The sequence below is a fragment of the Andrena cerasifolii genome, chromosome 16, assembly GCF_050908995.1.
Source record: "Andrena cerasifolii isolate SP2316 chromosome 16, iyAndCera1_principal, whole genome shotgun sequence".
In the NCBI taxonomy this organism is placed as follows: domain Eukaryota; kingdom Metazoa; phylum Arthropoda; class Insecta; order Hymenoptera; family Andrenidae; genus Andrena; species Andrena cerasifolii.
This window is the reverse complement of record NC_135133.1, coordinates 8,686,049-8,712,678: the sequence shown is the minus strand read 5'-3', so window position 1 is coordinate 8,712,678 and position 26,630 is coordinate 8,686,049. Positions and strand designations below refer to the sequence as shown.

At 47.1% G+C, this 26,630-nt stretch overlaps 1 long non-coding RNA gene across 1 annotated transcript in view; it reads right to left on the bottom strand.

Annotated features, from left to right (window-relative positions):
• LOC143377605 (uncharacterized) overlaps positions 1 to 20,993 on the bottom strand; it is a 128,052-nt gene extending 107,059 nt beyond the window's left edge. Inside the window, exon 1 of the long non-coding RNA XR_013087365.1 lies at positions 20,547 to 20,993. This is a non-coding gene — a long non-coding RNA (uncharacterized LOC143377605). The remainder of the gene's footprint in view (positions 1 to 20,546) is intronic.
• Positions 20,994 to 26,630: the final 5,637 nt, after the last annotated feature.

The window sequence follows — 26,630 nt, the reverse complement described above, 5'->3', positions numbered from 1 at the left end:
CGTTGCGAGCGGCACGACTCGTTGAAGGGGATATTGACTGATGAAATTGAATTTGTTACCCTGCAATTGGATGGTTTCGTTTCCTCCGAGCTCCGAGCCGAGGGATTAAACGTGAAATCCACTTCCGTCTGTCACGCGTACCCTGTTCATAACGCGTGCCGCTGGCGCTATAAAAGATGATAGGGGATAACGATATTATCCGCTGATTAGTAGCGACGATAAGGCTCCAAGTTGTAACGCGGGCCGTGGAAGGTGGGACGGGGACGCTTCCGAACATGGCGCCGATTAAAGTATAAAAATGGGCAAGTATTGTTCGCCCGTGGATAGTGCGAAAATGGCAATTTTCACGGAGAAAGCTGACCGTGACGTTGCCACAGTGTTCATCCTCCCTCAGATAAGGAGGCGATCATTTGTTACGTTCTAGGCGAAGCCATTGTTTCGTGCCGCCCGATCGATACCATCCTCGCACCCCCCTGCATTATTGTTTTCGTCAACCCCTGCCGCGTGAAAGAAGACCGCGACACATCTCGATTGCCGCGCGGATATAACCTCTTTTCACGTTCTTGCGTCCCTAAACTGCTTATCTATCGCGGCACTTGCTGCAATCTCGAGGTGAACGGTGGTGATCAAAGAAGAAGGATATTGTAAAAAGAGCTTCAAATGGGGGAGGGGGGTAGGAAACTGGGGGATTCGGAGTGGTATGTGTTTGAAAAGGGGAATCCTATTTTTGGGGCTAAAAGCATAGCAAAATTTGGGATTTTTTTTTTAAGAAACCAGCGATTCGTTTAAACTGAAATTCGGAGCACGTTTCTATGCACTTTTGAGGAAATTGCAGTTTTTTTTATATTCATTTTCGATAACAAATATAGGAGTTACGATTCCAATTATCTGGAAGCGTAACGACGAACGACGAATTTCCCGCGGCGCGATGGTCGATCATGCGTAGCTGCTACATTTATTATTAAAAATTAATAAAGAAAAATCTGCAGCTTCTTCAAAGATGCCTAAAAACATTCTCCAAATTTCAGTTCAATCGGATCGCTAGTTTCTTAAAAAAAAATTCCCAATTTGACTATGTTTTAGCTCCAAAAATAGGATTCCTCCTTTTAAGTTCTTCAAGTTGCTCAATAGTTTTGAGAAGAATATAATTTTGTGGAAATAACCCAAGCAGGTTACCGGTACCTACTATTTACGAGTCGACGTTGAAAATTTCGATCCACGCGATCCGGATCCCACGATGCCTGTCGATTTCGTTTCGCGTTAATCGATGCCACAGCCGCGTTGCTGCAGCCTTTAAGTGCAAGGAACTGATAACTAAGAGTTCGAAACAGAGTATCGGATACGGCGATCGCGTAATTTGCTCCCCTGTACCGCGATCGTGATTGCCAGCGCTGGATTTATGGCTGAAAGCTCGAGCTTCTTGGGATTTTAAAGAAATCAGTCGCACGGGGCGAAATAGCTTCACCGCCTTCCTTGTTATGGAAGTGATGACCAATTCTAATCTAATCTCATAAACTATCAAGCTTGGCTTTTAATCTTGAATTCTTTCACGTTCCCCTTTCCTAGTAGCAATGTTAACTCCGTACCGTTTTTCTCCGAGTGTGTAATGGCAATAGCGCGACGTAAAAAAACGCCTTAATAGGCAAGACATAATCAACCTTTCTACTATTACAAATCATAGAAAGTTAGATGTCTTTTAAGCGCAGTTACATAAGTGACATCGGGCTATAAAAAAGGGACAATCGAGATGGAGCGATGATAGTATTAGGAGACTGTAATCGCAGAAGAGGCACATGGGAACTGTACGCGAACCATAGAGAAACAGCCGAAAAAACGCGCAAGATATACTGGGCATAGAGGAGAGGAGAAAAGACGGATTGCCTACATCGATTAGAAAGGTCGTGCATTCTTCTGACCAGGATTCGCGTATATCCATTCCTAGACGCTGCGATCTGGAGCAAGAAATTTCGGTCCTAAAGACTTCCAGCGCGCGATCTCGATCGCACGCTCGATAACGAGCCACGATTTCGCGTCACGTAAAATCGCGAAGCGGACGATCGAAGATATCTCATGGACACCAACTACCATAATTTAGCAACGAAACCTGTTACCAGGCAAGCTGACCAGGCAAACTGTGCCCTTAACGTAGTTCACGAAATGATCGGAGGCTGCTTGAGGAATTACATTTATTAGCCAACGTTCCTACGCTGACTTTACATTTTATTCATTAGATCCCCCGTGCATTGGAATATTTCCAACAGTTTCTACGTTATCACGATGATGTCATACCTCATCAGAGCGCGAGGTATCAAACGTTTCGAGTCTAATGGATACGTGATATTCCGAAGTTTGTAGTTTGAAATATTACGTATTCTGAATTTTGAAATATTCAGAGGTTGCAGGCGCGCAGGGCTTCAAATTTCCAAGCGAATGCCGAGGATCTTCAGTTGCCAGCATTAAGAGCATTGAGTACATACATTGAGTTTCTAATCTCATCCAACTCCAATCATTCTACCCTCAACAATACTAATTATAAATTCCACACATATGTAGAATATACTCAGCACTCCAATTGCCAAGTGTCAAAGTGCTGACACCTGAAAACCCGACCCATCTACATCAAGTTCCCCCATATCTCCACTATCAAAGCACTCGGCATCTCAAAATCCACCACATCCTCAACCACCCACATGAAATTCCCGTTCCCACCTTGGTCCCCCATATTCGCAAGCCCACAGTCCACGAAGCTCCTCAGCACCCAACTCCCCGATCACCCAAACACCCAGCGCCCCAAGTACCCAACACCCAGGCGTTCAAGTGCCCCCGTCTTCGCGACTCGCTATCGATCCAAAACTGAAATTCCTTCGTTACAGGGCGAGGTAGGGGCACGGGGACATCGGTGAGCTAAAAGGTTACCCGTTCTCCGGATGATCTCGCATCCAGGAGATCCGCGGCGCTGGGATCCCGATCCCACGAGAGGCTGGTAGCGTCTCGTCGATTCCGCGTCATCCGGAATCGATTCTGCCGGGCTAGGGACACGTCGTAGGTGCACAGAGCCGATAAGTCACGGCTAGAGCCAGGCCACGGGTGTACTAGCTGTACAAGTTGCTCTTCTACGTCGCCGTAGGAATGGAAGCCTCCAGGAGGAACGAGGAGAGCGAGACCAACTGGAGACATAGGGAGTTTATACGTGCACGTACAGTGCCGATCGAACACCTGGAACAGGGACACGAGGAGGGAAAGAAAGAGGGAGAAAGATGGAGAGAAATAGAGGGAGATAGTGGCCAGGGTTGGCTGTCTCTCTGTGGAGTTACTTCTGTGTGTGCCGCGCTGGAAAACGTGTGCATGTGCGCGAGAAGATATCGCGCCGGCCATATAGGCTAGGTCGGTATACATGGGAACTGATGCCGCGACGCTGGGGAAAAAAGTCGACGGTGAGGCCGAAAAAATGAATTCGTGCGCATCCCGTGCCCACACATCTAACTTTCACTTCGCTTAGGGATCGGGCAGCAGCCAGTCCGCGGCGCGCTCCGCCGTCGCAATTCCGCGAGATATGTCCGACGTTGCTGAACAAACTGCGCCTCCTCGAGGCGGGCACTGTGCCACCAGAGTACCATTATGTTTGACCAGTTTTCCATCAGCTGCAATTAGTTGCCACGGTTTCGGTGCCATCTTTTCCGAAGAGGCAGCGATTTTTACATTGATTCGGTCGCTTTTTGCTCGGGCGGGGTTGCATATGGAGATTATGGGGTAACGCCACTGTGATGGCACAAAATCGTAGTGTAGCTTTGACAATTGTTTCTGGGTAAACAAAGAAATAAGTAGAAAATCTGTTTAAACGCCTTTATTATTATACATCTTAAGTAGCCTCAAGCTATTTTTGTTTGCTTTTCTTATTTGCAAAGGGCACTTTAAACGCGTGCTCCTCGGAACCACGTTTTTCAAATGGGCTTGCAGCATAAGTTTATGTTCAAATGCATAGCATTTCTAAGGAAAACAGTATTTTACAATATCGGTACGTATTTCTATGGAGAATGTAGTGAAGAAGCTGCTGTAAAAATTTCAAGTGGGTCGAATAAAATTTGTTTGAGTTACCCTGCAAGCCAATTTGAAAATCGTGGTTCCGAGAAAGAGTGCCACTTTGAAAAAAGAAAAGAAATAGCTTGAAACTACTTAAGATGTGTATAATAACGACGTTTAAACAGATTTTCGACTGATTTCTTTCTTCACCAACAAACAATTGTCAAAGCTACACTACGCTTTTGTGCCGCAAGGGGATTTATTCGGAGGAGGGCATTTATTAATTTCATATACGTGATTTCATGGTTTTTCATCTTATTCCGTATCTGTCATTAGTAGAACTGTATCTCTTCTGTTTCGAAGATCCAGTTGCAAAGGTTTCCTGAGGAAGATCATCTGCCAGGGTCGGTTTGCTCCGAAGCGTGTTAATTCTATAATAACGACAGACATTGTACTGTTCGTTAGGAAGTGCCTGTTCCTTCTACCGAGCCACTGTTTTCACTTTCGAAAAAACTCGCCTCGGAGGAATTCCTCCGATCCGGAGACCCCCGTGTCGCCGGGCCGCAGACGATCTCGCGTCGCGACGGGTGCAACCTAATCGTGCCGCGATAAAGCCGGCGAAAAACTCGCCGATATCAGCGGCGATAAGGCCTAGCGGGCCGTACATTCGGCGCAGAATTTGCCGCGGAGTCGCATCCTTGAACGTGGCGCAGAAATCACCGTCGCCGCTGATGTATCGCGCATCCGTATCGCGATAACGATCTCGTTTCGGTAACGATCGAAACGTACGGCCTGCACCGTTCGGCGAGGGGGCGAGAGGGCACCGTGGTGTTCTCGATAGGCATCGGTCTCTCATATGTGAGAGCTACGGCGTACGGAGGAATCCTCCGGAGCCAAGTAGAACAGAACCCGCGCAAACGGTTCTTCCGCGGAGCAGATGTTCCCTCAGCTATACGTATTACCGTCCCCGCAGATATCCCTGGCCATTATTGTGCTCCTCGATGACAGACCGTGGATATTGGCACCGTCCTCGAGCAGCAGCCCGCAAATGACCGATATTATGCAAATCGCCGAGTGCTGAATGCCTCTATTAGACGCGTGCTTTTAGAATCAACGTGCAGCAGACGAAACACCCGAGACGACAATTCTGGAGACGATCGGTAAGTATCTTTGGCGATGGGCACGTGAGTGAATAATACACTGGCGGCTGTGTGTACTCGCCATGGTGACGATCGGTGGTCACTTTTTAACCTCTGTGCGCGAGATCGGTGGTTCCGTGATTGACAGAGTTGGTTCGGGTGTTGGAAGCGTGGATACCGAAAGAGGGAAGGTAATTCTGAGATACGTGGAACCCTGAAGTGGATATTTCAATTGTCAACTGCGAGGTGAACAAATGCTTCTCTAGCTTCTGCGCACGGAGCGCGGGCATTTTTTCCGCCCACGCGGAAGAGGCAGCGCTGCGAGCGAGCGAGGAGTCGCTGCAGAGACAATCGCACGCGTTTTTTCCATCATCCAGCAGCGGGCGTCTCAGAAGCGCTCAGCTTCTGACCAGTGGTTACAGAAATCCCCCTTTTGTCGCGGCGAAAAAAATCGACGAAACCGCTAAGAGCGCAATCTGAATACCGCTTTGCCGCGTCACGATTCGGTCGGAGGCAAAGCTACACGAGGCGACGGGGCCCGTCTCCGTTGGCCCTCGGACGATGGCCGAGCATCGGCCGAGCTAGCCGCCTCCTGTGACGCGGCCGGCGCAATTTTCATTAAACATTGTGATTTCGTGTAATGTGCTTCGGCGATTTTTTCAGGCCGCGTCGCCGTTTCGCTTCCTGCTTCTATTATTCTACCAGTTAAGACTTCCACGCCGTCGCGGGGACCGTCCTCCGGCTTGCCGAGGCGACGAATTCTGGCTTCTGCGGCTCTCTCTTTCAGCGGGCAACGATTGCGGAGACCAGCCGAGCAGGAACTCGGAGGAACACGCGTTTGTACTTCTTGCGCGTTTCCAAGTGCGAAATGTCCTTTTTTCTTCCGAAAGAGAAAGTCGAGTATGCCGCTTCGGGGTGCTTTTAGAAGGTTTGGGGTAGTTCTACAGAAGCTTTTGGGCATTGCCTGGTTTGGAGATGTTTTTCGAGGATGATGCGCTGTGTTAGGTTCAAACTTAGGTTTCTGCGACTTCAATCCAGGTGTATGGGTTTTCAAGTGAAAAATGCGGAAAGATCTGCTAGGTAATCTTTCGTTCAATCTGACCGAAGCAATTCTTTCCTTCACCATCTTACGTAAAAGTTCCTAAAGAATTTCCAACTATTACTTAAGAGGACATTCTCGTTAGAATTTTTCAGAAAATCAATTTCTTTTGCACACGTCTGTAGTATAGTATCTGAGGAATGCTTAGTAAAAATTATAAGACAAAATTCGTAACGGTATAAATTCTACAGCGATGGAAGCGGCTCGACCACCGAACGGCCGCTACAGAGAAGCGAAGCTTTAAACGCGTTCATTTCGAAACAGCCAGCATAACAAAAGAAATTACGAACCGATTCGTAAAATCTTGGTGGCATTTTCTTTATAATTGAATTCACTATAATATGAGCCTCTGATCATAAATTTTAGAGCGCACAGTTATTCGTTATTAACATTTATATGCGTAAAATTCTCGTTTTCTGGGACGTTTGCGTTGAAACGCGCACCAATCAAACGTCATTTCGCTTTCTTTGCTTTCTTAAAGGCTGATACAATAGCGATTGATATAAAATATAAGAATATCTTTGGTTCCTTTATTTGAGGCAATCCTACGTCAAGTTGCATTGGCTACCGTCTCCGTTTCTTTTTGTCGCGGCAACGCACTGAGCGTCACGCAGAAATCGAACCACTGCAGGAAAATTTAAAAAATTCGCATATCCTCGTACAATGTATAAGCAAAAACCGTCAAGTTTTTTCACTGCAAGTTGTATATTTTTTTTCAAAAAAGAAATCTTAAAGATCACCCAGTTTTTGAGCGGATTGATGAGATTGTCCCCTTAGTTACCTGCGAGATGATACCCTCGAGAAACCTACCTTTTCTCTTACTGCTACTAGATATTTAAGACACGCTGCAACTACTATTTCCATTTACCAATACATACTCCCTATCAACATTTCACAAAATTCTGCCAAAACACAAACAAAGATTCCATTATTAAAATATACAAAGCCCCCACTAAATTCAAGCTAAGTAGTAATCTCATATAAAAAACCAGTTCCCGGGGTACAAATGAAGATTGGGTTCCTAAAAACACTTAATCAACTAAATACGCAATTCCCTTACTGCATCCAGCTCCACAGCAAACGTTGCCTCAAAGACAACCACCCTCGCAAATATTCCCCCCACCCCAACCACCAACGAAGCAGCCAAACGTCAGCAAACACATCGACGGTACCTCTGTTCCCTGCCCTCCGTGATTTTTCAACGGCGAAGCACCCCGAGACCGGGCCCCGCAGCCGTCGAGCTCGGTCGAAAAAGAAATCGACGAGACGCGGCGCCTCGTCCCGCGAGCAATTAATCCGATAAATTTCGCGGCGAGATATAGAGCTGGCTTGGTGATAGCATAGGAAGCAGAGCGAAGGAGGAAGAAAAAGCCAGGTGAAGAGGGGAGGCGCAGGCGGCGGAGGGTATGCAGATGAATAGCTCGCAGAAACCGTGAGACTCTACGGTTGCCCTATATATCGGGGAACGGAGAGCCACGGAGAACTCGAGGCTGCTGCCGAGCGCTCTGCCTCGCTCACGACTCTCGTGTGTTGTGTCGCCCGTCTTTTAAAACTCCAACTCGGTCGGCCTCGACGACGACGACGAAGACGACGTCGCTGAGAGGCAGAGAGCCACCGGCTGACGCGAGGCCCGGGGACTTCTGCCTCTGGTCGCGTAGACGGAACAAGGACTGCAACGAGAGGGGAAGAGGGGCGCTAGAAGAGGACGTGGAACGCGACTCGTGCCCCCGAGATTCGCCTGGTTCAACCGTGCCGACGTCACGTGAACTTTTGGCTCCCCGCGTCGGAACCGGGGACCAGTAATGACCCTCCTCTATTCCCGGGACGCGGGTCCCTCGCGATCGGTTCGGCGACAAATTTAATCGACTAATGCCCCGCGCAAACCGCGCGCTTATTAAATGCTGCCGTTTGAAGGGACGTCGCGGAAACTTGCTTGCCCTCCTGGTCACATGTTGTTAATTGACGAGAGCGCCGAGCAACGAGGCGCGCTTAATTGACCCAGTTCGATGGAGGACCGAGCCCGAGCGCCGGGTAGTTTTGTCATTTAGTACACCGGCTTTCGATCTACTCCTTTCTTTTCGTCGCGAGGGCTGAAAGTTTCGAGTGGACGGTCTGGGCAATCATGCTCCTCCTGGCGTGCTACATCGCGTTCTGGGGTTTGTTGCATTCGAGGGAGGCTCTGAAGTGGGTCACCCGGCTTCGATCATGTCAGCGAAGTTCTCCTAACAGGAGAAGAAGAATTCATATCGGAGAGCTGGAGATCTATGTGGAAATAGCGAATCAGACGTGGAAGCGTGCAACCCACGTGCACCTCGCGCTGTATTTATCTCGCGCCTTCCCTTTCCAATTAATTCCCACCCAGGCGACGATCCCACAGGATCAAACCCAATTCAAGTGTCAGCCACGGCTCGCGAGGTAGCGTATCTTACTTCCACTCAGACCGTTAAGGGGACTAGGCAGTCAGAAACTCGATTTTTTGTTGTTGTTGTATTTTTCAAAAGTACCACCCTTCCAGAGTAAAATGCCGTTTGTTTTATGTTTAAATTCGCAAATTTAAGGATTTTGCAGCCGAAAAGGTCGAGCGCGTCATAAATCATGTCTGCGCGCACGCAGGTAGACTAATTCCTCTTTCAAAACTTTAAACGCGTTTTTCTCGGAATCATATTTCCTCTTCATTTTGCAGTGATTGCGAAAAAACGGAGGTACAAGTCGATTTGAAAAAAATTCAGCATATGTGGAGCATGTCTAGTTACGACCTGAACCTACGCGTAAGTCTGTGAAAACTTCTGTTTTGACAACAAAAAATAAATAAAATGGCTCTTTTCCCTGGCGAAAAATCAAGTTTCTTTAAAATTTGCCGTTTTACAGCCGCCATTTTTATAATTTTCATTTTTTTTTCTTTTTCAATAGGTTCAGGGCAGAATGGGGGTCAGAGCAAAGTGTCATTTTCAGTGGATATTTCACAATTCAATTTCTCACGGCCAGAATCACTGCAAAATTACAGCGGCTCCAGAAAAAGCACCTATACATGTATCAGGCAACTGTAGCGCTGTCATACATATGTATATATTATTCAAATTTTTTTCTTACTGTTTACAGTATTAACAAACATTATCCAAAAGTACTAGTCCCAATTTGTATTCATCTCCTTGTAATTAATTCGCAAAGAATACTTGATTTTCGAGCGATCTGACTGCCTAGTCCCCTTAAGCCAGAGGAGGCGCGCGAGGAGTCGAAAGGCACCTCGGTGCCGGCCGCGGGAGCGTGTCTTCGGCCACAGATATTCTCGTGCCACTTGAGCGCAGGGCTTGGGATAAGTGTACGTGCATGTCCTTTAAAACTGGAACTCGGCCGACCTATACAGTTGGCCGCGCGGAGTCAAAGAGTCACAGCGTCGGCTCCCCTTGTGAAGGAGGATCAGAGGAGCGCGCGAGCGTATACGCGATACGGGACGATAGACGGGAGAGGGACAAGGACGACGGCGGCGAGGACGAAGAGGAGGAAGTATGGAAGCATGGAAGCCGTGCCTAGCAGTGCCGTGCCGTGCCGGTTAACCGTACCGATGAACTTTCGGCTCCTAGCGCAACAGCGATGAGTAGTGACCGTCGTCCAGCCATCGCCGTGGCATATGCGCGCACGTGTGCGCCTCGGCCGCGTACACAGCCGCGAATCGGTGCACCGACGATCCGGCCGGGCACCATCGTGCCGACCACCTACGACACAGGCTAAACCTTCACCGTAGGTGCACCGAGAGAGGTCGTGCCGAAGGTGGCCCAGCATCGAGGATCGTGCGAATGCGGCCTAAGAGACCCGCGGAACGGTGAGCAGAGTGGGACCAGAGGGGGGCCGTGACGGATGGAAACGGGGGGGACCTTTTATAGACGTCGTTTGTAGGACTCGATGCATCGGACGCGACTGACGATCCGGCGTCGGTTCCGAGGGACTGGCTCTGGCCGATCAGTGGACTCGTTTCTGAGAGATTCGGGTGATTTGGAGGGAAATTGAGGAATACTGACGTCTGTCGTACGCTGAAGTTTTGACGGTGAATGGAATAGGGGTGTAGTAAAATTTGGAGTTGTTCGATTACTGGTCAGGCCGTTGGAATTTCGTAGCGTTTAAGGAGGAAGCGGAAAGGGAAGCTTGCGGTAGACAGGAGCGTGTTTACCCTGGACAACGGTGCCCCGGCCGGTCCGTGGAGGAAAAGGTGGCAACTAGGGATCGTGAGCGTCGAGAACGTGCTGGAAAAAGAGGGACCGCGCCGGGGGTTGGTTAGCGTGGCCAATCGATCAGCATTGGCGGTTTTTGCGCTACCCATATGTCATAGTCGGCCTGGCCAGGAACATGCCGCAGCATAGAGAGGCCAGCTTGGGCCGTGTCCATTCATGATATGTGGGTAGAAATTTCCCTGGGTGGGCGACGAACGTCTCCATCTCGGCTTCGCATCTTCCACCCTTCGCTCACGGATTCAAATCAGGCAAAGGCTCTCTCGTTCCCTCCCGACTATCGGAGCACTGACCGTAATTGAATCGAACGGAAACGTCGTAATTACTCGGTCTACTCTCCGCTGCAAGTATTTAAGCACCGCGGAGGGTGTGGTTTTTCACTTGGAACCGATAAGAAATGTTCCGCGTCTGTACGGAACAAGTCTTAGCGATCCTGCCTCCACTAGTTGATTCCCGGAACTCACTTTCTTGCGCTTGGCCCGCGAAACGTTAATCTACGTTGTATCAAGTTCGAATCAGACGAATGGTATCATTTGATGATTGCGCGACGAATACAAGGAAATCTCTCGAGAAAGACATCGACCGTCTGCAGCGATGGCGAGGAGAAAGCTCCGTTGGTAGACGTGTTATTACATACATTGTCCCGCAAAGTCCCTTAAAGCGCTAATGTATTGGACAATGGAATCGAGCACGTAGGCTCGATACGCCATAGACCTCTTCAGGGCGAATATTTCACACGGTACAGCCCAACAATCGATCGAAATAAAAGAAGCCACAGACACCCAGAACTGGGTCGAGTTCAACCCCATAATTCTCCGGATTAAGAAGAATCCCTCCCTTCCCTACGCTCTCCTAGCCTGACGCAACAGCAAATGGGACCGCGGCCACGCTGAATCGTCGTTTCGGGGCGCGGATCGCGAACACATGAGATCATCGGCCGCGAAATCGAAGAGCGTTCGCAATCTCGAATTCGACACCACGTGACGGGACAATGGCTAGAGAGAATGACGCGGAGACAACGGAGAGGCGCAAGTGGGAAGACGAAGGGAGCATCGACGGGGGATAAGCAGAGAGAGAGAGAGAGAGAGAAACGGTGAGGTGGGGCGGGGAGGTCGGAGTACGTGGGTGCAGCGGGCACACCGCTCTGCTAGAAAGTGTCCCAGACCGAAAGGAAAAAAAAAGAGTCCGGGTCAGTTTGAATAATTTTGACCACACCTCTCGTCAAAGCAATACACGAGCGTATGAATACATACATTTAAATGTAGCCCGACGGCCGGGCAAGTATTGTCCGAATTTTTAAGCAGTCCACGAGGAGAGCGACGACAGCGCCGCCGAGCTCCGTGGCCGGCGACCCCGCGGTGACCGATATTTCTCGCCTTCGCGCAACCACCTGACTGTTTTTTTTTCCAACCCTCGAGCAACCGCTCCACCGCCTCCGCCGGTTACCGCGCCGGGTTTTACCTGTTTCCCTGAAAGATGCAAATTTATGCGCGCCGCGGAGGGGAAGGGCGCCCCTTCGGTGTCCCAGAACACGTCGACCCGCGGGGGCAGAGCACGGGGGTGCCCGAGGAGTTTTCATTAAGGCGAACACTCCGTGGAAGAGCCGCCCGCCAGGTGGGAATCTGAATTCGACACCTGTTTCGCGCGTACGCCCTTGCTGCTGGGAATTTCGTTGATCAGCCGGGTAATAACGATCCCGATAAACGCGGCTGGGAAGATAGAGCGGTGGCTAAGCTGTTTTAACGTAAAGGGTTTCGATGGAATTCTTGCGAATTTGATTAGCAATCAATTTGAATCGCCCATTGGGGAGAACAGTGATCTACCCCGCGCGGCAATTCAAACGCCTAAATTGCACCTGAAGAGAGGATTCCTCGGCAAACATCTGAATCGACGTTTCCAGAGTGGCAGCCGACGAATGGGGGCTCGAAGACAAATTTTTATCTCCCGATATGATTTTGGCGGAGCGACGGATCTGGGACCGTTAAGAGCAGGCTTAGCGTTCTGCCGCGATTTGAATATCAGACCGCGCTCGGAGCGAGAGGGAGGGGCGGCGCGGCGAGGGGAGCACGGTGTCGAGGGGGCACACGGTGCCCCGGCGCACGTATGGATGTGTACGTGAAGATCGATCGTGAAAGATCAGCTCGTATGTTACCTGGAACGTGGGCTCTTCTTGCCGATTCGATCGTGCCACGAAGCCGAGTCCGGAGCCCAATAATATCCTCGGCCGCCGTTAGAGAGGGTGACCGCGAATTCGCGCGCACTTTTCTGCCCCGGGCTGCGCCCGGGGCGACGCGGAGTGGGCAAGTTTTGCGGTCTTATTGCCAAAACCACATAAATGAAATTCTTGAATTTGACGAAATTAATGCGAATGTCAATTGAAGAACAATATCCATTTTCGTGGTCAAAAGCTGAGAACTTATTTTTAATATATAAAATTCGGCACTTTTACGTTCTGATATATGAGGAAATTTATTATCCGAAAAAACAGCGCTTACATCATCATATACCAAAGATATAATGCAACAATAATTTTGCTGTTTTTACGGCATATATTTTTAATTTTTTAACATCTCCTGCGTAACCACTTGATATTACTTGTAAAATAACATGAAATCTATTAATACAAACAATCATACAGAGGATCAAAGCTGAATTAAATCGTTTAAAAAAGAATAAAAAGGTTTGTAATGTATAACGTGTAAACCAGTCTCGGTCACAGTTATGTCGTATGCTATACAAGACACACTGTATCGTGTTTAAAAAAATGCATATAATTACAAGATTAGCAACTATTAGCAATTAATAATTGGATTTATAGAATCAAAATAGTCCAACGTAAAATAGGAATGAAAATCGTTGTATGATATTATGGGATTTATTAGTAATGTAATGAAAACTGATTCTTATATGAAAAGGTTATTTCTAAAACACTACTTTAAAAATTGTATAAATTGCGCATTAAAAACCGAAACATAATTATTTTGAGGACAAAAAGATATCTTACGCACCATCAGAAATTGAATCCATGCCTTCAAATTATTTCCGGAACTTTGGATAATACAATATAAATGTTTGAACTAACTCGAAAATCTAGATTAATTCTTTGCGATCGTTCTAACCTCACATGAACATAAATATTTGCAAGTCTCTACGAGCTTTGTATTAAAACATTAAAATAATAAAATTGTTGGGCATTTGATACTCATATTAGTTCTTCAATTGACATTTGCACTTATTTTGTCGAATTGAAAAATATATTTTTGTGGTTTTGGCCATAAAATCGCAAAATTTCCCCCCTGTGCGACGCTCGGGGAATTCGACTAATCTCGCGGCGATCGTAAAATCGATGCTTAACGCGCTGGGGATTACGTGCTCGCGAATAGCCTGACTCGGTGGCACAATTTTCCATCCGCGATAAACTTGAGCTACGAGACAGCGCGAGCGCGCGGTTTCTGGCGCCTTTTGCCCGGCCGTGCATTCCGATTGGTGGGTGTGAATCTGCGGCACGTTGCTCCGGCCAAGATACCGGCCGGAATAGCAGTTTGTAGCTACAATGCGCGATGATTAGACGGAGGTGAGAAACGAACGAGCAAACAGAGGATTTTTTCGTTTTACGGAGGATGATGCTCGCCACCGCCGCTGTTATTATGCTTGGCGTATCGATAATCAGCAACTTGTTTGACGGCAGGCTTGTGGGAGATGGTGTTTCCACGGGGAACTGATCTGAATTTTAATGGGCGAACTTTGGGGACGTGTCCTTTGAGCCCCGAGTTTGAACAGGTGGTTAATGCTTTTTTGTCAGAGTGGTGCAGCGTGGAGATGCACGGAGGGAGGAAATTAATGCTGAATTCGAAGACTTTGGTATCCGAAGAGCAGTTCGGTAAATGGACTAACGCAATAATTGTAGGAATTATATAGAGAAAATACTAATTAGTTCGGTGATTGAATTGGTGGCGTCAAGGGGGGTAACTTTGGCCACAGAACTAGATTTTGAAATAAATTCCTCTAGCATCTATTCTGCCACAGGTATTTTTCCCGGACAAGCTGAATCTTTAAGTAGGTAATTAAAGCTGCCCAATGCACTTTGTCCGAGAATAATACCTGCTATACAATAGATGCTAGAAGAATTTATTTTAAAACCTATTTTTGTAGCCAAAGCTCCATTTCACAGATATTACCTGACGTCATTTTAAAAACTAGCGCGAACACCACTATTGTACTTTGAAATTAAATGCATCTACATTCTGTTAAAACTACCCACTAAATTCCCCTAAAATCGCTAATTTTCTTCTTTGCTTTCCAAGCAGATTTACTTAGAGTCGCCTAAAAAATGAACGTCTGCCACCTCGTCAACCACTACACAATTCGGTTTCCACATAATTACGCCACTTAAAGTGCTCTTAATCGGACGAAGGAGGAGCCGAGCTCAGCACACGTATCCTCGGCCGAGATCGCCGGAAGCGCGTCTGGGGGATCCTGTCCCGAACAATATTTTTCGTTGCAACAGTTATTTTGACTTTTACGAGGCTGTAGTCCCCGAAGACATTATCGGTGACATTTGTCCGCGCCGGACAAAACATGTTCCGGTCCGGTAGGATGACCCTAACGCCGCGCCTTTTGTCGAGCGAAAGGTACCCAGCCGACCCGGCGTGTCTTTGTCATTATATAACGCCATTGTGGCCACACTTGCCCGTCGTGGAAGTCGACTATACCTTTGCATATTATTAAAATGACGATGATTGTCATTTTTCTCCCCTTCGCCCCCTCAGCCCCTCCCTGCGCGCCGCCACCTCCGTCCACCTTCTCCACGTCGTCTTCGGGCCTCGTACCCGGTGCGCCTCCCCCCGTGCCCCCCGCCGCCCCCCACACGCTGTCTGCACGGCAACTCGGGGTACGGTGCTCGTTGCTCGACCACCAACACTCGCGTGAGACGCCCGCTGCCTTCGTTTCAAGTCGAAACAGAGAGACACCGCGGAACAGACGCTCGGAGACAGAGAGAAGACACACTCGTGGAATTCCTTCTTGTCTCGTTTAACCCCCCTGCTTTCTCCCCGCCTGCCTCTTATTTTCACTCGTCCACCTCCGAGTCCCCCCTTCTCCTCCCTGTCCACAAGTTTTCACCGTCGCGGTTACACCTACGTCTTCCCCGTCTTCATCGTGGCCAACACTTTCCCGCTTTTCGCGTCGATGCGACCCGATGCCTACCGATCCGTGCCTCTGCCTCCGACTCGCGTGTCCTCCATCTGCCTCGTGCCCCCTTTCGACGGGGCACCCGTCGGCGCTCGACGCCTTCCTACGTGTACGCGTACCGAAAACGATAATCGTAACTTACGACGGCGATGATGGTCGAAACGACCGGAGCAACGGACCCGGGGCGCGCTACCAGGGGCCCGAGACACGCGGATCACGAGCCATTCAGCCTCCTTCGCGGGCGAAGCGATTATTCGCGTTGGCGAACGGGGGACGCGTACCGGTTCGGCTTGCGTCAGTGTCTTCTTCTGACGAAACGATCCGCAGAGTTCGTCTCTGATTAATTTCAGCGAATTAAATTGGCACTGAGGGGCGCGAGGTTCGGAAAAACGACCATTTAATACTGCGACAGGCGTGGCTAGAGTATGGCACGCACGAAAAATTTTGCTGGCTGGTTAATGATTTGCGGGTGATATCGTTATTAGCTGTATATTAATCAAAAGCAATTATTGTATGGTTAAATACGGTAAAGAATCTTTCGTCCTGGCGTTGACGAAAAGTAAGATTCTTAATCTATATGAATGTGGCTGTCTGTGGTAGTAGATGTAGATATTAAGAAAAATAAAAAAAGGTTAAAATGGCAGCGTTTTGAAGAAGATGCGCCATGATTTGAGACTGAGAAATATTTTGCCCCAAAATCGGGGAAACTTCTTTAAATAAAAAAGGAACGGTAACAGATACGGCAATAAATCTACTACCACAGATATCCTCATTCATATTGATTAAGAATCTCTTTTCCTTTTAGTGTTCCATATAACCCTTACGGTACTTTCCGTCAACGCCAGGATCACCGGATTATTTTTCAACGCTTTCTCTGTATCTACCAAATTATGTTTTCCACTGTCACCCAAAAATTCAGAACAACAGTTTTTGTACAAAAAATTCACAAAGAATTACCCATTTCAGGTCCAACAAGGCGCAATCCCCCCTTAAAAATATCATTAGATCGAATAAATGTGTATTTGGCAATTCTTTTTGAACTTTAAATACACAATTTTACAATTTTCGTGTTAATAAAATTAGTAAAAAAATACAAATATTACTTTTACAACATGGGGCACAGTGTGCATCATTACTGTCACAAAATGTACCTATAGTATTCCAGGGTAAAATAAGTCAGCCCTTTCCAAACAGAAATATTCATGCAAAGCGTAGAAAACAAACTCGGAGCTTCTTTTGTTTCAATGTAAATACTTTCGATGCCTTCCAGAAAACGACACCCTGAAAACGGTAGAACTGTGCGCAGAATGTAAGTCCCTCGGCGTGGAAACACGCCCGCGCCAGTCGATGCGTTTAAGTCCCTCCCAAAGAATCCTTTCCAAATGCCACCCTTCTATGGTTTAAAGCCTCCCAAAGTCCAAGAGCATTGACCACCGCGAGACACTTAGCATTCTATTCATGGTAACATTGCGTTTCGCCCGCGAAACCGTTTGCTATCGCGAGAATCGCTTCGTTTCATCGGCGCTCGTCGCCGGAGACGTCATCGAGGAGGCGTCTCGCCGCAAGAAAGGACCCGGTGACGCAACGGCGCGATTCTTTCGGCGTAGCTGCGTTGTTTCTCCGTTAAATTCGATACACCTGTGTGCCAATTGTTTTGACATGTGTCCCCATTGTGGCCTCTCCGTCGAAGGGAGGAGAGGCGGCGAGCAGACACGCGCGTTCCGGGGGCCATTCGGCCTCTGGTCTCGTAACGACATGCGGGTCGGTACAGTCCAACGCCGAAGAAAAAAAAAAATGAAAAGACAGACAGAGAGGATCGACTGGCGCGAGGGAGAGAGCGAGAGCAGGGGAGGGGCAGAGATGAGGCGAGGACGATTCAATTTTCTGATTAGGGCAGACGTAACGGTGCGACCTGCGCCTACCGAATTTAATTCCCCACCTTCTAAAACGGAGCCGCGGCTCCCCGTTTATTCCTTCTCTGGAACGGTGAACGCGCAGAGGTGCACGCGATTTTTTGGCCACGTCTCGCTCCGGCACAGGATGTAGCTACGGCCGTACAGAGAAAGTTATGGCTTTTCTATTGTTTCGCGGCGGCTGCTACGACCTGCGGGATCGTCGCTCTTGAATGGGGCATCACGCCAAGCCTGCGTCTCCGTTCCTCGAGTTGTGACGCCAGGCCGGAGAGACCAGCGAGACGTCGAAGTCGTAACGTTCTTCTGCGTCTCGCTGGATCGCCCCTTTGTCTAACTATCGGACGATCCACTTGGGATATATTGTTCAACCGTTTGCTCGATACACGGGATAGACACTCGCGGCGTTCATAGTTGGAGGATCGAGGATCTGGAGTTTCAGTTTCGGCTTGCGATGGAAGTTTGAACAACCGAAGATTAATTAAGCTACTTCGCTCGACAATTTTGTAAACAGATACGGAAGAGGAAGATTGTTCGGAGGTTGTTGCGAGAGAATAGGGGAAGATTTTTTAAATTCGAGGTTCACCTGATACGGTAATAGATAGATCAATCTACGGTTAGACAGATTTACTTAATTTGATACCGATCTAAGGTTCTACTTTGGTTGGAGGGGCTACTAGATTGACCATGCCTGCTCGGGGGTCATTAAAGTGTTCGCGGTAGCTTGTATCGCGTCGTGGCTCTTCAGGTCCTTCGCTTTTTTTGCTGCCACGACTGTACAGGTGGTCAGTTGTCCCGACGTGGCCCGCATCGGGTAGGACAGGTGAGGGCCAATGAGATAAATTCGATCTGACCCTCATGACCGGAGGGTACATGGAAACGCGTAATTATGTAAATTTCAGTGCGAGCTCCGACAAGAAGAAGGTCGAGCATCATTGGGACGCGTGGCTCGAGTGAATTTATGCACTCATTCCTGGAAATGCTTTTAATCATAAAAGAACAATGTCTTCTTTTCCGTATATCGAGTAGACGCTTATGAAATTGCCGATTGCGGGCAGCGTAAAATTACATGGCTCACTAATCGAGAAGTGTCACGACACTTAAAAAATAAAATAAATAAAACAGAGAAAAACCAGGGGTGTACCAAACCTAATATAGCTACAACGTCAAAGTGCCTTTGTGTGCCACTTATTAATATTCTAAATCTGACAAATATTCATCGGCAATGAAACGAGGAACGCGTGGTTGCGCAGGAAATCAGTGCTGACACGATTCCCCGCAACGGATTCACAGAATTAGATGCAATTACAGTGGTAGTGAAAAGAAAGTGTGAAGCTTTCACTACTCTACTCTGGGCAACCCTCCAATCCACGGGATGTAAATTTCAAGACACAACTCTCCCTACTGGAGCCGCATCGCACCCGTCACCGTTCACACATTCAACTTGCTTTGGACCACTGAAGCTACAAGACGCCCGAAAATCGAAAATGAAATTCAAACTCCCCGAGGACTTCGTACAACCACCCTCCAGGATCCCTTTATCCACCACAATTAAAAGACCATCGTGTCGTCAAGCCTGTCCTCCACTGGCATCCGAAAACTCTCGCACAGAACTCGCATCAAGAAGCGAGCAAAACAGAGGAGCAGCGCGCAAACGAACAGAACCCCATCAGCCCAGAGGAAAGTCCACGACTCGCAGACGGGGGATGAAAATCGAGGGGGCAGCTAGAATAATACTTCGCCCAAAGACGTACACCAGAGAGATAAAGATGTACAAGAGGACCAGAGCCGCTGGGGTTGGGTGGCCACGAGGAAGGGAACGCAGGGGGGGGGGGGGTGGGGCAGGATCTAGAAAGAGACAGACGGCGATCCTAATCTGGCGGGCCAAGGCCTCGGTCGAAAATTCAATTAAACTTTTGATATACGGGCGGAGTTGATCGCGCGGCTGTGTAAACGAAAATTTCGCAAGGTTCACGTACTTTCCTTGGCCGTGCCGGCTTCCCCAGACCTCGCGCAACAAAGATACACGCGAGCGTTGCCGATCATGCCCCGGCCTCGTAAAACGATTAAGCCACCGCGACCGTGGCTTCCCGTGCGCACCCGACCGGGCCCTCGCCTTTTCATCGCCGCAACGAAAGAAGGGAAGAAGGAAACGGGACGCCTGACCGGGCGTGGATTGATGCTGGAAGACGGCCATCGCCTGGAAATCTCGGAATTTATCTCGACCGATTTGTCGGATTCGCCGGGACGCCCGAAGCGAGGAGGATATCGACGGGGCGCGGAACGCGCTTCCTCTTGCACTTTTCTATCTTCTCTTATTTTATTTTTTTTTTTTCGGTCGCGCTGCTCTTAACGCGCGGACAAAGCGAGGGGTGATTTACGCGGGGGTGGCTGATTTCTTCTGGGTTTTCAGAGACTTTAGCGCTGCGTTCGGGGGATTTGGGAGATTTAGGTGGGTGGTGCAAAATGGGGTTGATAACTAGATATCGTTTTGGTGTGCGTTTGTTGAGAGGGTTGATAAAAAAAGTGGTTTAATTGTTTGTGGGTGACTTTGATCACAAAATTAGACTTTAAAAAAAATTGTTCTTGCATCTGTTGCGCAATAGGTATTATTACTTCAAGATGCAGTTTGTTTGAGAATAATACCTGTTGTGCAGTATGTAGATGCTAGAGGAATTTGTTTTAAAATGTAGTATTGTGGTCGAAGCCCATTTGATGGTCGTTACCCCATTTGATGATAGGTAATTGCTTTCTCTGCTGTTTTGGGAATTTGTTTAGTTTATTTGTAGTATATGTGTCATCTTTCTAAGCTGCAATGTTTTTGGTATATCGAACATTCGGTTGACCACATATGTTGGCTTTAATTATTTATAAATATGCTATCGTTCTTTTTGCAGCCTGCATGGGAATGAAATGTGTGCTCCTGGCAGCACAGAAGACCCTCATATTTAATAATGGTACTTACCTTTAAAGCCCTCCGTGTCCACTTGGAAACCGGAACGACGGTCAGCCATGGCGTTACGATGAAATAATCAATTTGCAGCACACTACGCGCACTAATTTATCACTCACTCGCAACGCTACAGTCTCATTAAAGATTCCAGTCGACACGACACTAAGTCTTTAACACATAAAGGACGACTTTCGTTTTCTTGCGTTCATTAAATCAAATGAATACTACCCCGTGAGAACTGGTAGGCGACGACGTTTACAATATTTGTGTTGCTAAAGGATATCACGTGGAATAAAATGAGTAAACACTCTATTTCTTAGAGAATTATCCGAGTCTCTTTACTGAAGTTAAAAGTTTCCCGGCTTGGAAGAAAATTGTGAGAAATTATCTAAGTAGGTATCGTCTGTCAAGTGTCAACGCTAGCTCGCACAGTAGGTATAGACACTCCTTCGAAAGTGACTCGCGTAATACTGACGACTTCGTGCGGTTATCACTGCCTAAATTCCAGCTCACTTCTGCAAGAAACATAAACAGGCAGGTCAGCGCAAGGATATTACCCTCGGCGTCGGTCGTTTCTACGAAAACAAATGGAAACGACTAGTTTACGAGTGTACGTTCATACACGATGGTAAAGGGCGGATATTGTGTCGAAGTATTAATTCTTAGCCCAGAAATAAAATGAATATACATAGCATAAGAGAAATTGAATACCTTTGGATGGATAATATCTTTTATAACATTCCGATGTAGAGTTAATAAAGTAAAAAGTTATTAACCTTCAATGTATTAACCATAAATGGCACTAATCAAATTTGATACAGGTTGAACATACATTCCACTTAATTAAATGATTGATGATGTTTATATTGATAATGGAATAATTTGTTAAGAAATTTTAAACTAGAAAAGCAGTGTAAGAAATTCCTACTGTCTGCTTGCTACGTTTCGGAAACTTTTGAGCATTTTTCTAAAATTTTAATACCAGATGAAAAGCGGAATGCACGAAGCTTCAAGTGGATTACCATTTACTATTATGAGGATCAATTTTTATTTTCACTCTAGCTTACCAGTCGAGGATTATAAATGAAATGATATTTACAGGAAACATTCAATTTTCAAGAGACATTGGGGTTCGAAAGAGTTTAAGCATGTGATGCATCGGTTGCATGCACCAGTGGGTTACTCTGTGCCGTGCATTATTTATGAGGATTTAAAAATCTAAAATTCTGTGGGAGTTTATGCAAACGACACGGAACAATTTACATTTCACTTACGTTATATCATCTCCATCTTTTACTTAGGAATTATTATAACTACCCTTAAAATACACTTCTACACAAATATCCCTCAAAACGGCCCATTAATCTCCAAGAAGAAACTCCAGAAACCCTTAATAATTCATTCTAAATCAACCCCTTAACCCTCTCAAAATCCTCGTTTCACCGCAACCGAGCCACAAACCATGTTCTTTCACATATCTCCTTAAACTTCGATCCAGTCTATTTACCTATCTGACCAAATCGATCACCATCTAGTCCCAAATTCGCACACAAAATTGTCCAGATGCGGGACCATCGTTCGCTGCTCGATCGTCCAAGAAATGGCCGGAACGATCAACGCGATTCTTTTTTCAACGAGACCGGTCGCGGAGGGGTGGCGGGGCCGTTTGCTCCTACGCAAGATGCAGACCAGGCGAGGAGGAGAAAAAATAGCGAGCTGGGTCCAGGGCCCCTGCAAGATTGGACTCGCCGATCCGACGACCAATAATAATCAGGATCGGGTGTGGAATTGCCGAAATGTGGTGCGACCGTCCGTGCTCCGTCTCTGAATGAGAAAACCCGCTCGTCATCCCGGCGAGCTGTTTGTCGTGCCTCGGAGTCCTTTCTCCGATGAATCGTCCATCATAGGCAAATATGACAACCGGGCAGCGCCCCCTACAAAGGGGATCGGCACCGTGAAAAATCTCGCTGAACTGACTCTGCAGATTCGGACCTCGCAATCCGGGGCCCCGTTTAGGTAACGCGCGGGGCAGAAAGAGAGACATTGTTCGATGGACAAGGCCGACACAGAATGGCGGGAAACGGGAGATCCTTGGAGAAAAAGTTGGGAATCGTGATCGGCTGTCTTGCAACTGAACTCGTTTCCAGGGCGATTCTCTTCTCGGAAAGCTTCTCGATTTGGGACGTTGATCGTAGGTGTGGCTATTCGGGGATTATATTTCTGGCGCGAAACGGAAGTAATAATTATATGTACAGTAACACGGTACTCTGTTAATTAGTGCAATGGGTAAACAGTCCTTATGGGACTTTTGTGGTGTTTTATCATCTTATGGCGGTAGAGGAACTTGTACTATTAAGGTGAATGTCCCAATTTCTGCTGATTTAAGAGGTAACTAGTCATAAAGAAGGTGTAAAAAATTTGTTTGCGATTAGAATTTGCAGAGCAATAGATTAATTCTTTAATAATAAATCAAACGATTCAAAAACTATTTAAGAAAGGTATTTCAAGACGTTTAACTATTAGTAATTTGTAATTAAATATATAATGCTCTAAACGTCTGTATTTCTGCTCATGAAAAATAGCGATGTATGTATTGACCCAAGCTCGTGCAACACACAGTAAATGTTTAAATAATTTAGAATTATTTCGTTGCAACTATAGTACAAACGTAACGCATATAATAATAAGAAAACTACGAAATGATCAGAAATGGGGAGATGAGCAGAAATTGGGACATTCGACTTATTGTTAAATAGCTTCGAATACGAATAACTTGAGGGGCTTTGGCGGTCTTAACATTCTTGACAGTGAGGAAGATCAATTAATTCTCTGTAAAGAATACGTGAAGAGGTTAATTATTTGACTGACTCTGTCCCTTAATAGATATTGACGATTCTAATCTTCCTGATTTGAATACGCAGGGATCTGAAATTCCAAATTAAGAAATAAAATTCCCCTCGATTCCACTGCACAGCTCACCGCCGTGGAATCGCGAAGCTCGGAGGTGACGATATACAACGGCTGCGGGGCAGAAAATCGGCGAGACGGAGCGAACGACGAAGTCCACTCGCAGCCGCGGGTTCGCATATCTGAGATTTCTCCTGTATTCGCCAAGGAGGAAATTATTTTTTCCGTTTTGCCGGCTATTTTTGCGCGGTCTTGCGCCCAAGGAGTTACTGACCTCTGGCCAGTTCGCGGTACGGCGATCGCCTATTTTTAAACGCACGAAAAATGCATAGTCTCCCTTTCGAAAGAACTCGACGAAACGGCGTGGACCAAAAGACAGCGGAGGGGGTGCGTGGGGGAACGGCGGAGGGATGAAGAGAGATGAGACAGAGTAGCGAGAACAGGAGAGAGAGGGAGAGAGAGAGAGTCGGTCTGTCGTCGATGCTCGAGGAAAAATTTATTTCGAAGCGGCCGCGTGTCACGGTCAAGAAAAGTGTCTCCTTTTCCCGAATTCCTTCGGTGTACCCGTGTACCCGGAGATCGTTTATTTATTCTCCGTCTAAAATATGCCCGCGCTGGAGGATCCTCGAAACAACAGCGTCGAGACCGGCTAACCAGAGGGAGAGAGAGAGAGAGGCAGATTTTATTACGCGAAAGCCGAGTAGACGGAGAACAAATTGGCGCTACTTCGTGAAAGATTCTCCCTTGCTAACAAACGGTGGCGTCTGATTATCCCCGTAAAGTGGCATCAATCTATTTTCAGCCGCGTTTTTCGCCGCTAAACAACCGTCTGAAAGGCGCAGCCCTCGATGAACAGAGAGAGAGAGGGAGAGAGAAAGAGGGAAAGGCGGCTGAGAGAGCAAAGAGAGAAGTGGACGAACTGGCGAAATCTCGCGGTTTTCGCCAGGATTCCTCCAAGCGTGGCGGCTATTTTGTGAGATGATGGCAGCCAGGGATGCTCGGCGAGGATGATCGCGACCGGTTTCATTAGGCGATTTCCGGGTAGGATGCCTAAACTGACCAGTCTACCTGTTCCGATGCATCTAGGCAGGTCGCTGGCTCGCCAATTTAAAAGTAATTTTCTCGACTCCCTCGAAAAAAGGCAGCAGGATCCACTTCCCACGGTTGGTCAGCTGGCCTGCGTCGAAACGCGACGAACCTATGCCTTCCTCTTCCTTTATCATTCCTCCAACCCCTGTGCTGTCTGTTTTCCGCTTTTTTTTTACGAATTTCGATTTTTCTACCTGAGATCTGTGCCCCGGGTCATCCGAGCGCCGGGGCAGGCCGGCACTTATGGTCCTTTACAGTTACGCAAAGAGATTCGTCGGACGAGATAAAGGGAAAAGGTTTATTATTCCTTCCACGGTGGACGTAAATATTAACCTCGATGGTCGCCTGCTCGTGGACGTTACAATTTCTGGGGAAAGTCCAGAAATCGGGGATGAATTACATGTCTGTCTTAACAATCGTTTAAACGCTAGGGGAGCTTCGTTGGACGGAAGAAGTTTGAAGGATTGATACGAAGGGGTGAAGCGATAATTTTCATCGGTTCCTACCTTTCCTTCTGCTCATTACTACTACACTGTGACTTTTCAATTATAGTGGCCTGGCAAGTTTATCGGTACCTTGTTCTGGAAGGTTTTGTAAAACTTCTTTAAGGGGTTATTCCTACTTAGTCAAGCGGCCGAAAAGAGGCGAATATTTGTGAATTTTTTTTGAAGAAGTGGAAGCGTATATTTTTACAAAACATTTTGCGCTTGAAAGAACAACATTTAAGGAACATTTGGTAATTTTTTCGTAAAGCATATTTAAGTTTATAATAAAGTATCAACCTACATCCAAGAAGCATTTTTAAAAATTTGGTTTTGCGGTGAGCACTGCCATTCGGAACCAGATTATCTAAAATCAAAAAACAAAAAAGATTTCGTTAGTATATTAATGTATCTTCAGGTTGGCGGAGAGAATTTTCCGAAATATTAATTTAAAACAAAATGCCGGCTATTTAAAGTTGAAATCCAGATTTTTTTCGCGTGATTTTTGCACTTTGTTTTAAATTAATATTTCGGAAAATTCCCTCCGTCAATCTGAGGATACATTAATATATTAACGAAATCTTTTTTGCATTTTGATTTTAGATAATCTAGTTCCGAATGGCAGTGCTCACCGTAAAAGCAAATTTTTAAGAAGGCTTCTTGGATGTGGGTTGTTATTTTATTATAAACTTAAATATTTTTCTTCGAAAAAATTACCAAATGTTCTTTAAATGTCGCTCTTTTAAGCGCAAGAAGTTTCGTAAAAATATACGCTTCCGCTTTTTCAAAAAAAATTCACGAATATTCGCCTCTTTTCGGCCGCCTGACTAGGTATAACCCCTTTAAAGGACATTTCACCAGCGATGGAAATTCTTATTTAAACACTGCCGTGCATCGAACAGAAATGTTTTTAACCACTCGAACTTCGAGAAGACCTGAAATAATCAGGGACGAGGAACGGTGGATGAAAGAAGAGATCGCAGCTGAAGGGAGTCAATTTATCGAAGATCGAGTAGAGCGTCTCTCGTGACGCTAGATCTCGATCGGGGCTCAGGCGATATCGAGTCGCCGAGGGGGAAGGGAGGGCAACAGAAGAAGGCCGATTGTAGAATCGATCGGCTGAATGGCCGAAATTCGATCAAAGGACGAGTCTAGTCCGCGTTGACGAGCTCTCACGAGAAATTTTCAAGAACACACGTGGTCCATCGCCCCCGGGCGTCCCCCTGCGTTTTTTTTTCTCTCCCAGATCGCTTTTTATAAACCTCCTCCCTTCTTTTTTCCTTGCCCGGGCCCCAGGATTTTTTTCTTACCCCTTGGCTGGCCATCTGCCGCGCACGGAAGGGGCGGCCAAGATGCAGGATCCGCAAGAGGGGTTAACACCGGGCGAAAGGAAGAGCCGCGGAGGGCAGACGCAGACAGGAGACACGACAGAATGGAGGAGATGAGTCCGAGAGCAGCTCCAACACCCTAGGGTAACGGCTTAAGTCCCAGTTTCGGGCCGCTGCCAACAACCTCGCAGCGTTCCGCAGCATCCACTAGCTTCGACCAAAAGCTTCGTTAAAAAATGTCGCGGGGAACAGGAAATCGCGTAAATCGCGATTGCTTAATGCATTAAACT